This window comes from Oncorhynchus mykiss, chromosome 15 (assembly GCF_057628025.1).
Source record: "Oncorhynchus mykiss isolate SJ-2025 chromosome 15, ASM5762802v1, whole genome shotgun sequence".
Lineage (NCBI taxonomy): Eukaryota > Metazoa > Chordata > Actinopteri > Salmoniformes > Salmonidae > Oncorhynchus > Oncorhynchus mykiss.
In genome coordinates this window covers 33,713,298-33,726,122 of record NC_143036.1, presented here as the reverse complement: position 1 = coordinate 33,726,122, position 12,825 = coordinate 33,713,298, and the positions used below count along the sequence as shown (strand labels likewise).

The 12,825-nt window shown below is 41.3% G+C and overlaps 1 pseudogene; it reads right to left on the bottom strand.

Moving 5' to 3' along the window:
* Nucleotides 1-9,710, bottom strand: part of LOC110490956 (ribonuclease 3-like) — a 160,556-nt pseudogene extending 150,846 nt beyond the window's left edge.
* Between the last annotated feature and the right edge of the window lie 3,115 nt (nt 9,711-12,825).

The following is a 12,825-nucleotide window of genomic DNA, read 5'->3' as shown; positions in this document are numbered from 1 at the left end:
CCCTAAACATTTATTTCTAAAGTAAGGGAACAGGAAGGTGTACCTTAACGTATGTAGCGTTGTCTGTGTCCTCTCTCTCCTTCCTCGCTCCCCTCTCAGTGGCATTGCCATCAATGCAATTAAAGACAGCTCTGCCCTCACTTCCCTCATTAAGTCGCAGGAATGTTCCAGGCATTCCATCTTATTTAATTTCCACATTTGCGACCTCCTGTTAATCATGTCCACGTTCGTCAACAAATGTGTCGTCTGTGGATCAGAGAGATTTGACATAGCCTAGGGGAGTGGGTGGTGTGTGTGTGTGTGTGCATCCATGACCGCGGGGAAACATGCGGACGCAGACGGAAATCCCTAATATTCCGACAGACAAAAATCTGCATTACTCAAAGGACAAAGGTCTGAGCACAAACACACTAATGATGGGGTTTCATAATAACGAGATCTCCTGTTTACCGGCTATAAAGCCTTCAATCCCTCATCATTGGCTTCTAAATATGTGTCCCAAATGGAACGCTATTCCCTTCGTAGTGCACTACTTTTTATCAGGACTCTGGTCAAAAGTAGTTCACTATAAAAGGAATAGAATGACATTTGGGATCTCCTTGTAGTATGTGACAAGGATACAGATAAACAGATTATAATAACAGACACAGTGAACAAACATAAACTAGTTGAAGAGTTTCACTTTTGATTGGCGCTTTGTTTTGTTTGTTGTTGCTTCTCTCTACACCTTGGAGACGATGGAAGAGGAAAATGTAATATACTTTTGGTAATTATGCATAGGCACAGTACAGTATTCCCTCTCTTCCACCTCCACACTGTCTGTGTGTGTGTGTGTGTGTATCTGCTTGTCTTTACTTTTCAAGAGACAGACAGTTTCGTTCCCACAGCGAGATTACCCAGTGGAACCCTAGGACCCATGACGACGCATGTGAAAATGTCACACCACTCTTTCTCTACCTCCCTGTCTCTCTATGACATACGCCCCTCTCTCTCTCTCTCTCTCTCTCTCAACAAACACAGAAGAGTGCCACCATCAACCCGTCCTGTGAGAGAATCCTTAAATAAGGAGTGTGGGGCACAGGGGAGAGGGGAGCGGAAGGAGTGTGTCTGAGGAAGGGGACTATGCAGTAGTGTTTGTGGCCAGGGATGAGAGGCTGGGGGCAGTATAAATCTAGATCCTGGGTGGTTAGTGGTTGGGGTCTTACTGCGGATCCCCAGTGTAACTGAGCTGGGCCGGGAGCGGGACAGGGGAAGTATAGTTCCTGGGTGGTGGGGGGCGGTTGGGGTTTGAGGGGTATAGTGAGGATATTACTGCGGGTCCCCGGGGGAGCTGAGCTGGATGGGCCAGATCCCAAAGTGGACGATGGTGGGGAAGGTGTTGACCTCTGGGTTGAACTGCTCTCTGGTCAGATGTTCGATATGCACAGAGCTGGGCTTCTGAAACAACAACACAACACAAACACTATGATATCAGGGCCCATATCAACCCAAAATGTATTTGTCACATGTGGCAAAAACAACACGTGTAGACCATACAGTGGAATGACACTGTATGACAAGCCCTTAGCCAACAATGCAGTTTTAAGAAAATAAGTGTTAAGAAAGTATTTACAAAAAAAAACTGAGGTAAAAAATAAATAAATATACAGTGGGGCAAAAAAGTATTTAGTCAGCAACCAATTGTGCAAGTTCTCCCACTTAAAAAAATGAGAGAGGCCTGTAATTTTCATCATAGGTACACTTCAACTATGACAGACAAAATGAGAAAGAAAATCCAGAAAATCACATTGCAGGATCTTTTATGAATTTATTTTCAAATTATGGTGGAAAATAAGTATTTGGTCACCTACAAACAAGCAAGATTTCTGACTCTCACAGACCTGTAACTTCTTCTTTAAGAGGCTCCTCTGTCCTCCACTCATTACCTGTATTAATGGCACATGTTTGAACTTGTTATCCGTATAAAAGACATCTGTCCACAACTTCAAACAGTCACACTCCAAACTCCACTATGGCCAAGACCAAAGAGCTGTCAAAGGACACCAGAAACAAAATTGTAGACCTGCACCAGGCTGGGAAGACTGAATCTGCAATAGGTAAGCAGCTTGATTTGAAGAAATCAACTGTGGGAGAAATTATTAGGAAAGGGAAGACATACAAGACCATTGATAATCTCCCTCGATCTGGGGCTCCACGCAAGATCTCACCCCGTGGGGTCAAAATGATCACAAGAATAGTGAGCAAAAATCCCAGAACCACACAGGGGGACCTAGTGAATGACCTGCAGAGAGCTGGGACCAAAGTAACAAAGCCTACCCATCAGTAACACACTATGCCGCCAGGGACTCAAATCCTGCAGTGACAGACGTGTCCTCCTGCTTAAGCCAGTACATGTCCAGGCCCGTCTGAAGTTTGCTAGACAGCATTTGGATGATCCAGAAGAAGATTGGGAGAATGTCATATGGTCAGATGAAACCAAAATAGAACTGTTAAAAACTCAATTTGTCGTGTTTGGAGGACAAAGAATTCTGAGTTGCATCCAAAGAACACCATACCTACTGTGAAGCATGGGGGTGGAAACATCATTCTTTGGGGCTGTTTTTCTGCAAAGGGACCAGGACGACTGATCCGTGTAAAGGAAAGAATGAATGGGGCCATGTATCGTGAGATTTTGAGTGAAAACGTCCTTCCATCAGCAAGGGCATTGAAGATGAAATGTGGCTGGGTCTTTCAGCATGACAATGATCCCAAACACACCTTCCAGGCAACGAAGGAGTGGCTTCGTAAGAAGATTTTCAAGGTCCTGGAGTGGCCTAGCCAGTCTCCAGATCTCAACCCCATAGAAAATCTTTGGAGGGAGTTGAAAGTCCGTGTTGCCCAGCAACAGCCCCAAAACATCACTGCTCTAGAGGAGATCTGCATGGAGGAATGGGCCAAAATACCAGCAACAGTGTGTGAAAACCTTGTGAAGACTTACAGAAAACGTTTGACCTCTGCCATTGCCAACAAAGGGTATATAACAAAATATTGAGATAAACTTTTGTTATTGACCAAATACTTATTTTCCACCATAATTTGCAAATAAATTCATTAAAAATCCTACAATGTGATTTTCTGGATTTTTTTTCTCATTTTGTCTGTCATAGTTGAAGTGTACCTATGATGAAAATTACAGGCCTCTCATCTTTTTAAGTGGGAGAACTTATACAATTGGTGGCTGACTAAATACTTTTTTGCCCCACTGTATGTAGTTTTTTTAATTAAGAAAAATCACAAGTAATTCAACTTCTTCGGATAAGGTCTATTTTTCTCCATTTCCGCCTGACTGACGCGCCCAAAGTAAACTGCCTGTTGCTCAAGCCCTGAAGCCAGGATGTGCATATAATTGGTACCACTAGAAAGAAAACACTCTGACATTTGTGAAATGTTAAAATAATGTAGGAGACTATAACACAATAGATAGGAGAAAATCCAAAGAAAAACCAGCCGGAAATATATATTATTTTGAAGGCCCATGCTCTTCCAATGGAATGTATAAGTAAAATATTTAATCTAGCTCCCAGTATGCAATTCCTATGGCTTCCACTGGATATCAGTAGTCTTTGTTCAAGGTTTCAGGCTTGTTTCTTCCCAAACGAGGAAGAATAATGAGTTTTGATACAGGGACTTGGAAATCAGTGCAATGCAGTGGACACGCACCTGCTAATACCGTTTTCCTATTGTACATACTTCTTTCCGCATGTAATATTATATTTAATTACATTTTAGGGTATGTCCTTGTTTTTGTAAGAAAATATTTTTTTTTCCCATTAAAATAACATCTAATTGATCAGAAATACATTGTAGACATTGTTAATTTTGACAATTGGCTATTGTAGCTGGAAATGGCTGATTTTTAATGCAATATCTACATATGTGTACAGAGGACAATTATCAGCAACCATCACTCCTGTGTTCCAATGGCAAGTTGTGTAAGCTAATCCAAGTTTATAATTTTATAAGGATAGTTGATCATTAGAAAACCCTTTTGCAATTATGTTGTGCTGATTAAAGAATGAGCATCAGCATTTGTTGGTTCGATTACAGGGTCAAAAGGGCCAGAAACAAAGAACTTTCTTCTGAAACTGGTCAGTCTATTCTTGTTCTGAGAAATGTAGGCTATCCCATGCGAGAAATTGCCAAGAAACTGAAGATCTCATACAACACTGGGTACTACTCCCTTCACAGAACAGCACAAACTGGTTCTAACCAGAATAGAAGGAGAAGTGGGAGGCCCCGGTGCAGAACTGAGCAAGAGGACAAGGACAATAGAGTGTCTAGTTTGAGAAACAGACGCCTCACAAGTCCTCAACTGGCAGCTTCATTAAAAAAGGGTTTTCTAATGATCCATTATCCTTTTAAAATTATAAACTTGGATTTGCGAACACAACGTGCCATTAGAACACAGGAGTGATAGTTGCTGATAATGGGACTCCGTACGCCTTTGTAGATATTCCATAAAAAAATCTGCTGTTTCCACCTACAATAGTCATTTACAACATTAACAATGTATACACCATATTTCTGATCAATTTGATGTTATTTTAATTGACAAAAAAATTGCTTTTCTTTCAAAAACAAAGACATTTCGAAGTGACCCCAAACTTTTGAGCGGTAGTGTAGATGAAAACTCTCGTTAAATAATGTGGTCTACAGCTTATCATGATCTACTCTATCCCATTGGTAAGATAGTCTTGATCTGAGCTCATCCATTTTATTATCCGACGATTGCACGTTGGCTAATAGGACTGATGGTAAAGGCAGATTACTCACTCGCCGTCTGATCCTTACAAGGCACCCCGACCTACATCCCCGATTTCTCTGTCTCTTCATGTGAATGACCGTGATTTGGGCATTGCCGGGTGTCTGAAATAAATCCTTTGCGTCTGACTCGTTAATTAAAGATAAAATCTTTGTCCAGTACGAGGTGAGTAATCACTGTCCTGATATTCAGAAGCTCTGTCATAGGAGGGGGCAGAAGAAGAAAAAAAAAAAAAAAACACACAATAGCACAATATTAGATCATATTAATTATGATCTAAAAGGCAAAACTGATCATAGATCAGCACTACCACTCTGTGACGCTTTGTGAATACGGACCCAGGGCCCATATGTAGCAAGTGTCTCAGAAGTGCTGATTTAAGAGCAGTTTTGACTTTTAGCTCAAAATGTATAAGTTTACATGGACGGGTGGACAGGGGGGTGACGACCTGATTCTAGATCAGAACTCCTACTCTGAGACGCTTGATACGACCACAGAGCGTCTCAGTACAGTGACATGTTATTTTGTTACAAAAAGAGCATCTGAATTCAAGGAAATTTCCACTCAAAAGTGCACAGCCTTCCAATCTAGCATTCTGTCAATCACACACACATGCACCCTATTGGACCTGGTCAAAAGTAGTGCACTAAATACAGAATAGGGTGCTATTTGATTAACAGCCTTTTCCTTAATATGGATGGGCATTTGACTTTCCATTTTAATCTTGAAATAATCTCATAACAATTTAGGGATACCAAGATATATATAGACATATACACACACAGTGGGGAGAACAAGTATTTGATACACAGTGTAACGGTTTTCTTCCGTTGAAGGAGAGGAGGACCAAAATGCAGCGTGGTTAGTGTTCAACATGTTTAATATAGACGATAAACGAGAACACTACAAAATACAAAACAACAAATGTGAAAACCGAAACAGTCCTCTGGTGCAATGACAAAGACCGAAGACAACCACCCACAAAGTACCCACAGAATATGGCTGCCTAAATATTGTTCCCAATCGGAGACAACGATAGACAGCTGCCTCTAATTGAGAACCAATCTAGGCAACCATAGACATACAAACTACCTAGAAAGGGAACAGCTCCATAAACATACAAAAACCCCTAGACCAGGATAAACACAAATCCCCCATGTCACACCCTGACCTAACCAAAATAATAACGAAAACAAAGATAACTAAGGCCAGGGCGTGACACACTGCCGATTTTCCTACTTACAAAGCATGTAGAGGTCTGTCATTTGTATCATAGGTACACTTCAACTGTGAGAGACGGAATCTAAAAAAAAATCCAGAAAATCACATTGTATGATTTTTAAGTAATTCATTTGCATTTTATTGCATGACATAAGTATTTGATCAGAAAAGCAGAACTTAATATTTGGTACAGAAACCTTTGTTTGCAATTACAGAGATCATACGTTTCCTATAGTTCCTGACCAGGTTTGCAGACACTGCAGCAGGAGTTTTGGCCCACTCCTCCATACAGACCTTCTCCAGATCCTTCAGGTTTCGGGGCTGTCGCTGGGGAATACGGACTTTCAGCTCCCTCCAAAGATATTCTATTGGGTTCAGGTCTGGAGACTGGCTAGGCCACTCCAGGACCTTGAGATGCTTCTTACGGAGCCACTCCTTTAGTTGCCATGGCTGTGTGTTTTGGGTCGTTGTCATGCTGGAAGACCCAGCCACGACCCATCTTCAATGCTCTTACTGAGGGAAGGAGGTTGTTGGCCAAGATCTCGCAATACATGGCTCCATCCATCCTCCCCTCAATACGGTGCAGTCGTCCTGTCCCCTTTGCAGAAAAGCATCCCCAAAGAATGATGTTCCCACCTTCGTGCTTCGCGGTTGGGATGGTGTTCTTGGAGTTGTACTCATCCTTCTTCTTCCTCCAAACACGGCGAGTGGAGTTTAGACCAAAAAGCTATTTTTGTCTCATCAGACCACATGACTTTCTCCCATTCCTCCTCTGGATCATCCAGATGGTCATTGGCAAACGGGCCTGGACATGCACTGGCTTGAGCAGGGGGACCTTGCGTGCGCTGCAGGATTTTAATCCATGAAGATTAGTGATCCATTAGTGTGTTACTAATGGTTCTCTTTGAGACTGTGGAACCAGCTCTCTTCAGGTCATTGACCAGGTCATTGACCAGGTCCTGCCGTGTAGTTCTGGGCTGATCCCTCACCTTCCTCATGATCATTGATGCCCCACGAGATGAGATCTTGCATGGAGCCCCAGACCGAGGGTGATTGACAGTCATCTTGAACTTCTTCCATTTTCTAATAATTGCACCAACAGTTGTTGCCTTCTCACCAAACTGCTTGCCTATTGTCCTGTAGCTCATCCCAGCCTTGTGCAGGTCTAGAATTGTATTCCCGATGTCCTTACACAGCTCTCTGGTCTTGGCCATTGTGGAGAGGTTGGAGTCTGTTTGATTGAGTGTGTGGACAGGTGTCTTTTATACAGGTAACGAGTTCAAACAGGTGCAGTTAATACAGGTAATGAGTGGAGAACAGGAAGACTTCTTAAAGAAAAACTAACAGGTCTGTGAAAGCCAGAATTCTTGCTGGTTGGTAGGTGATCAAATACTTATGTAATGCAATAAAATGTAAATTAATTACTTAAAAATCATACAATATGATTTTCTGTATTTTTGTTTTAGATTCCGTCTCTCACAGTTGAAGTGTACCTATGATAAAAAAATAAAGACCTCTACATGCTTTGTAAGTAGGGAAACCTACAAAATCATCAGTGTATCAAATACTTGTTCTCACCACTATATATACATATATATATATATATATATATATATATATATATATATATATATATATATATATATATATATATATATATATATATATACATAATGCTCGGTTATAAAAACAACATTCAATAGTTTATTATATATTTATTACATTAAGTAGTTCAAATGTCATGGTTTATACTTGTGGGTAAGAAAGAATTCTCCAGAAATGAACACTCACTCAAGTAATTTAATACTAACGTTCGTTAACCATGCCCATCCCTAGTCCTTACCATGCCAGGGTTGGTGATAATCATGCCCTTGCACTCTTCTGCATACTTCTGCTGCTCCAGTTCCTACCACCGCAGCATGTCAGCTATCTCCTCCTCAGGGACCAGATGCTTGGAGCTCTGCTGGACGTAGAGGAGCACCTGTTGCATGGACAACACCTCCTTACCACCATCTGACAGAGAGGATACACAGAGATAGTGAGATGGGAAGATAGACAGGACGTAGAGCAACAGCTGGTTCATGGACCAGCACCTCTTAACCACTGTCTAGACACACAGAGTCGGAGAGAGAGAGAGACATAGACAGCATGCAAAGAGAAAGACAAACACATTCACACAAGAGAAACAATACTGACAGACACAGACAGAAAGAGACGGACAGACGAGACAAGGCACACAAATGATCAGAGAGATAGACAGAGAATACGAACAGGTTCAAATACACAATCAGGTTAATAAACACTAATGCAAAATTGCTTGACCTCAATTTACAAGTGTGGACTGGACACACACAGAAAATCTACAGCGATGACTATCAATCTTAGAAATGCATTACGACAATAACTCATGTGTGCATAGTGTCTCACACAGATAAAGCACATACCACTCAAACACAGTAGCAGGTTCCAACATTCTCCAGCAGAGAGAGACAGAGTGCTCTAAGTAAAGGACAGATCGAGACAGGAAGGACATTGACTCACCAGGTAAGAAGTGGACAAAGCTAGGCATGAAGTGGAACTTCTGACATCCAGAAGATTGTCCCACTGTGATTGTCCCACTCTGGACCTGCATGGGGAAAAAACAAAAACACTGAAAACACCTTCCCATCCCTCTCAGATCTAGTGCCTAGGGGGTAAGGAAAAGTGCTTCAAAAAAAGTACTGAGTAAAGGGTCTGAATACTTATGTAAATGTGATATTTCAGTATTTCTTTTTCTAAATACCTATGGGCCAGTAACCGAAAGGTTGCTAGATCGAATCCCCGAGCTGGCAAGGTAAACATCTGTGGTTCTGCCCCTGAACAAGGCACACTGTTCCTAGGCCATCATTGTAAATAAGAATTTGTTCTTAATTAACTGACTTGCCTAGTTAAATAAAAGGTTAAATAAAAAAATAAAAAACGGGTTTTGCTTTGACATTAGGGGGTAATGTGTGCCTATCGACAAAGAAAAAAAAAAGATGTATTCAATTTTAGAATAAGTCTGTAATTTAACAAAATGTGGACAAAGTCAAGGGATCTGAATACTTTCCGAATGCACTGTAGGTTACATGGGCCTTGGATGTGTTCACAGAGAGCGATGCACAACCGTTTGGAGAACACTAAACACACACACACACACACAGACAGAAAGACAGACAGACATACAAGAGATGAGGGGCTTTACTGACCTCTGGTGTCATCTCTTCAATAAAGTGAACTGTGTAATCTATGTTGAAACGAATCACTCTGCACAATGGAAACTGGGATGATGAAAGAGAAGAAGAGCGAGAGGGAGTGAGGGAAGAAAAGAGGAACACTCATTACCATGGTGTTAAATAGAGTTTGCAGCTTCTGAAGGAAACTCATAAAAAAAACGGAATCTCCATAAGCAGCTTCTGCTGCCCGAAAAAACAGACACATCAAACACACACACACATATGCAGGAGAACACACATACACAACCACAAACACAAACACACACACAGAGTAACGTGCACACACTGGAAAAACACACTGAACACACACCCAACATCTCTTTACCCAGGGCTTTTGAACATTAAGTGGCTCCAATCTCTTTAAGGAGATTAACCCACTCTTCCGTGTTTAATCTTCCAGTTACATGCTCTTTGTTGTCTGAGCGAGTGTCCATTTTGTAGGATTAACCTGGCCTTCCGCCGTACAACGTGCAGCGGTGCCCACCCTTCTGGCTAACTAGCAGTGGTTAACATTGCTGCACTTGGGGTTGTCCAATCACCAGGCCCCTGGTGATGCAAGGTGTTTACAGGTGTTGTTTAAATTATCCCACGATAATCTGGGCATAATCTTCACTGAATCATTTTTTAATTTGAAATGATTGATCATATGTGACTTTCGCTTCATTATTCAAACACACACACCCACAGACACACAACTCTCTCGGTCACAGCCTTGTCTCAGCCAGGCATTGCCTGCCATCGATTTGCCTGGGGAAGCGGGAGGTACGGACGCAATCTTTCCCCAATGAAAGCAGTGCCGCCAAGCCAGATTTTAAGCAATAACGACACACATAGTTCAACATTTTTTTTTTGAATAACTGGATTTTAGCTCCCGTCCAACTATGTTCTATCAGACATTTCAAACAAAATTCCCAGCTAATGAGAAAACAAGGCAACAGCAGAATGAGGGATTTTTAAATCCATATCCCAGTACGACCCACGTGACCACAATGAACGTCACACTGTGAGGGACTATCGAGGGATCCTCTGTCTATACGTAGGAGGCCTTTAAAGTCCCAAACTCTGTAAAATTTGACATATACTGATGGGCCTTCAAAAGTAGAGAGAGAGGGAGAGGACTTTAAACACAAGGTCACCATCAGCAGTGTGGCTGGGACAGAACAATAGTGAGTATCTCCCCAATGGCACCCTATTCCTTATATAGTGCACTACTTTTGACCAGGGTCCATAGGGCAATTAGGGCACCATTTGGGACACACACTAAGTTTATCCGATGTTGACTCAGGAAAAAAGAGGAGGGTTGTAGCGAAGGGCGGATTGGTGTTGGTGTTTTAAGCCAAACGCTAATCGCTGGTTGTGAAATATTAATGTGCTTTGCTTTATAAACCTGCCTGTTGGAACGGAGAGAACATTCATATTATGCAGCACACACACACACATACATAGTACAGCTAATGCGGCACAGGTTGTCCCATTGGAGGGCATGAGGGAGGAGAGAGAGGAGATGGAGAGCGAGGGAACAGAAGAGTGTTGAGCTATGCATAGGGTTTGAGACTGTGACCCAAACACTTGCATTTGTGACCCTTTGACTTGGCAGTGTTACACACATTTTATATTGGTTGCTACTGTAGGGTGCCAGTGAAAACATTTACATAGGTGGCCATGTTAGTTGAGCATTGCACGGTATGCCCGAAACTCCTGTTCTTTTTCGATACAAAAAAAATGTAAAACAGTTCGGTACTAACATTTGTTACTTTCGGAAGTTCTGTGAAATGTGTCTCATGTCATCGAATCGAATCAAATGTTATTTGTCACATGCACCAAATGCAACAGCACTGATAACTTGTTGACTGCTTTTCCTTCACTCTGCGGTCCAACTCATCCAAAACCATCTCAATTGGGTTGAGGTCGGGTGATAGTGGAGGCCAGGTCATCTGAGGCAGCACTCCATCACTCTCCTTGGTCAAATTGCCCTAACACAGCCTGGAGGTGTGTTTTGATCCATTGTCCTGTTGAAAAACATATGATAGTCCCACAAAGCGCAAACCAGATGGGATGGTGTTTCGCAGCAGAATGCTATGGTAGCCATGCTGGTTAAGTGTGCCTTGAATTCTAAATAAATCAAAGTGTCACCAGGTGCAGTTAACTCTAATTAACTTATCCTCTGCAGCATAGGTAACTCTTCCTTTCCTGTTGTGGTCCTCATGAGAGCCAGTTTCATCATAGCGCTTGATGGTTTTTGCGACTGCACTTAAAGTTCTTGACATTTCCCGGATTGACTGAAATTCATGTCTTAAAGTAATGATGGAATGTAGTTTATCTTTACTTATTTGAGCTGTTCCTGCTATAATATGGACTTGGTCTTTTACCAAATAGGACTATCTTCTGTATACCACCCCTCCTTGTCACAACACAACTGATTGGCTCAAACACATTAGTAAGGAAAGAAATTCCATAAAGTAACTTCTAAGAAAAGGCATACTTGTTCATTGAAAATTCCAGATGACTACCTCATGAAGCTGGCTGAGAGAATGCCAATAGTGTTCAGAGCTGTCATCAAGGCAAAGGGTGGCTACTTTAAAGAAAAGGTATATTTTGATTTGTTTACCACTTCTTTTGGTTACCACATGATTCCATATGGGTTATTTCATAGTTTGACATCTTCACTATTATTCAAGAATGTAGAAAATAGTAAAAATAAATAAAAACCCTGTAATGAGAAGGTTTGTCCAAACTTTGACTGGTACTGTATAATGAAAAAAATATAAACACAACATGTAAAGTGTTGGTGGTCCCAAATTCATGAGCTGAAATAAAATATCACAGCATTTTTCAAATGCATACAAATCTTATTTCTTGCCAATTCTGTGCACATCCTTGTTTGTGAGCACTTCTCCTTTGCCAAGATAATTCATTCATCTCATTTGTTGAGGTTTAGCAGTGGTTGGCATCCAATAAACGTAGCATTACCGCCACCGAGTAGACTGGAGTATAACTCCCTCATACTTTGTTTGAGAAAAGAAAAATAAATCAACAAATATCCTACCATATAACCCAGCACTCATGAAAAAACCCACCACCCTACTCCACTATTTAAACCTACCTCAGGCCAACAGCCTGAAAGGACAGGACACCACCACTAAACACACCCTGTAACTCTTCTCACGTCAAATCTTGTTCAGCCAAATACTTCGCTGCAGCTGCAGCCACAACATCTAATTTCTGCGACTTAAGTTCCATCCCTGCAGTACAGTTGATAACTATTGCTGTAAATGTTTAAGAAGCCAATCTTACTGAAGCATATATCACTCGTTGGCCTATCCCTCTGTACTGATACATACTGTACATAGACATGGAATGACTAGCCACTTTAATAATGTTTACATACTGCTTTACACATCTCATATGTATATACTATTCTACAGTATTTTTGTCAAAGCCACTCCGACAGTACTCATTGTAAAATGTATATATTTATTTATTCCATTGTTTTACTTTTCTATTTCTCTATATATTGTTGTGAATTATTAGATTCTACTGCACTGTTTG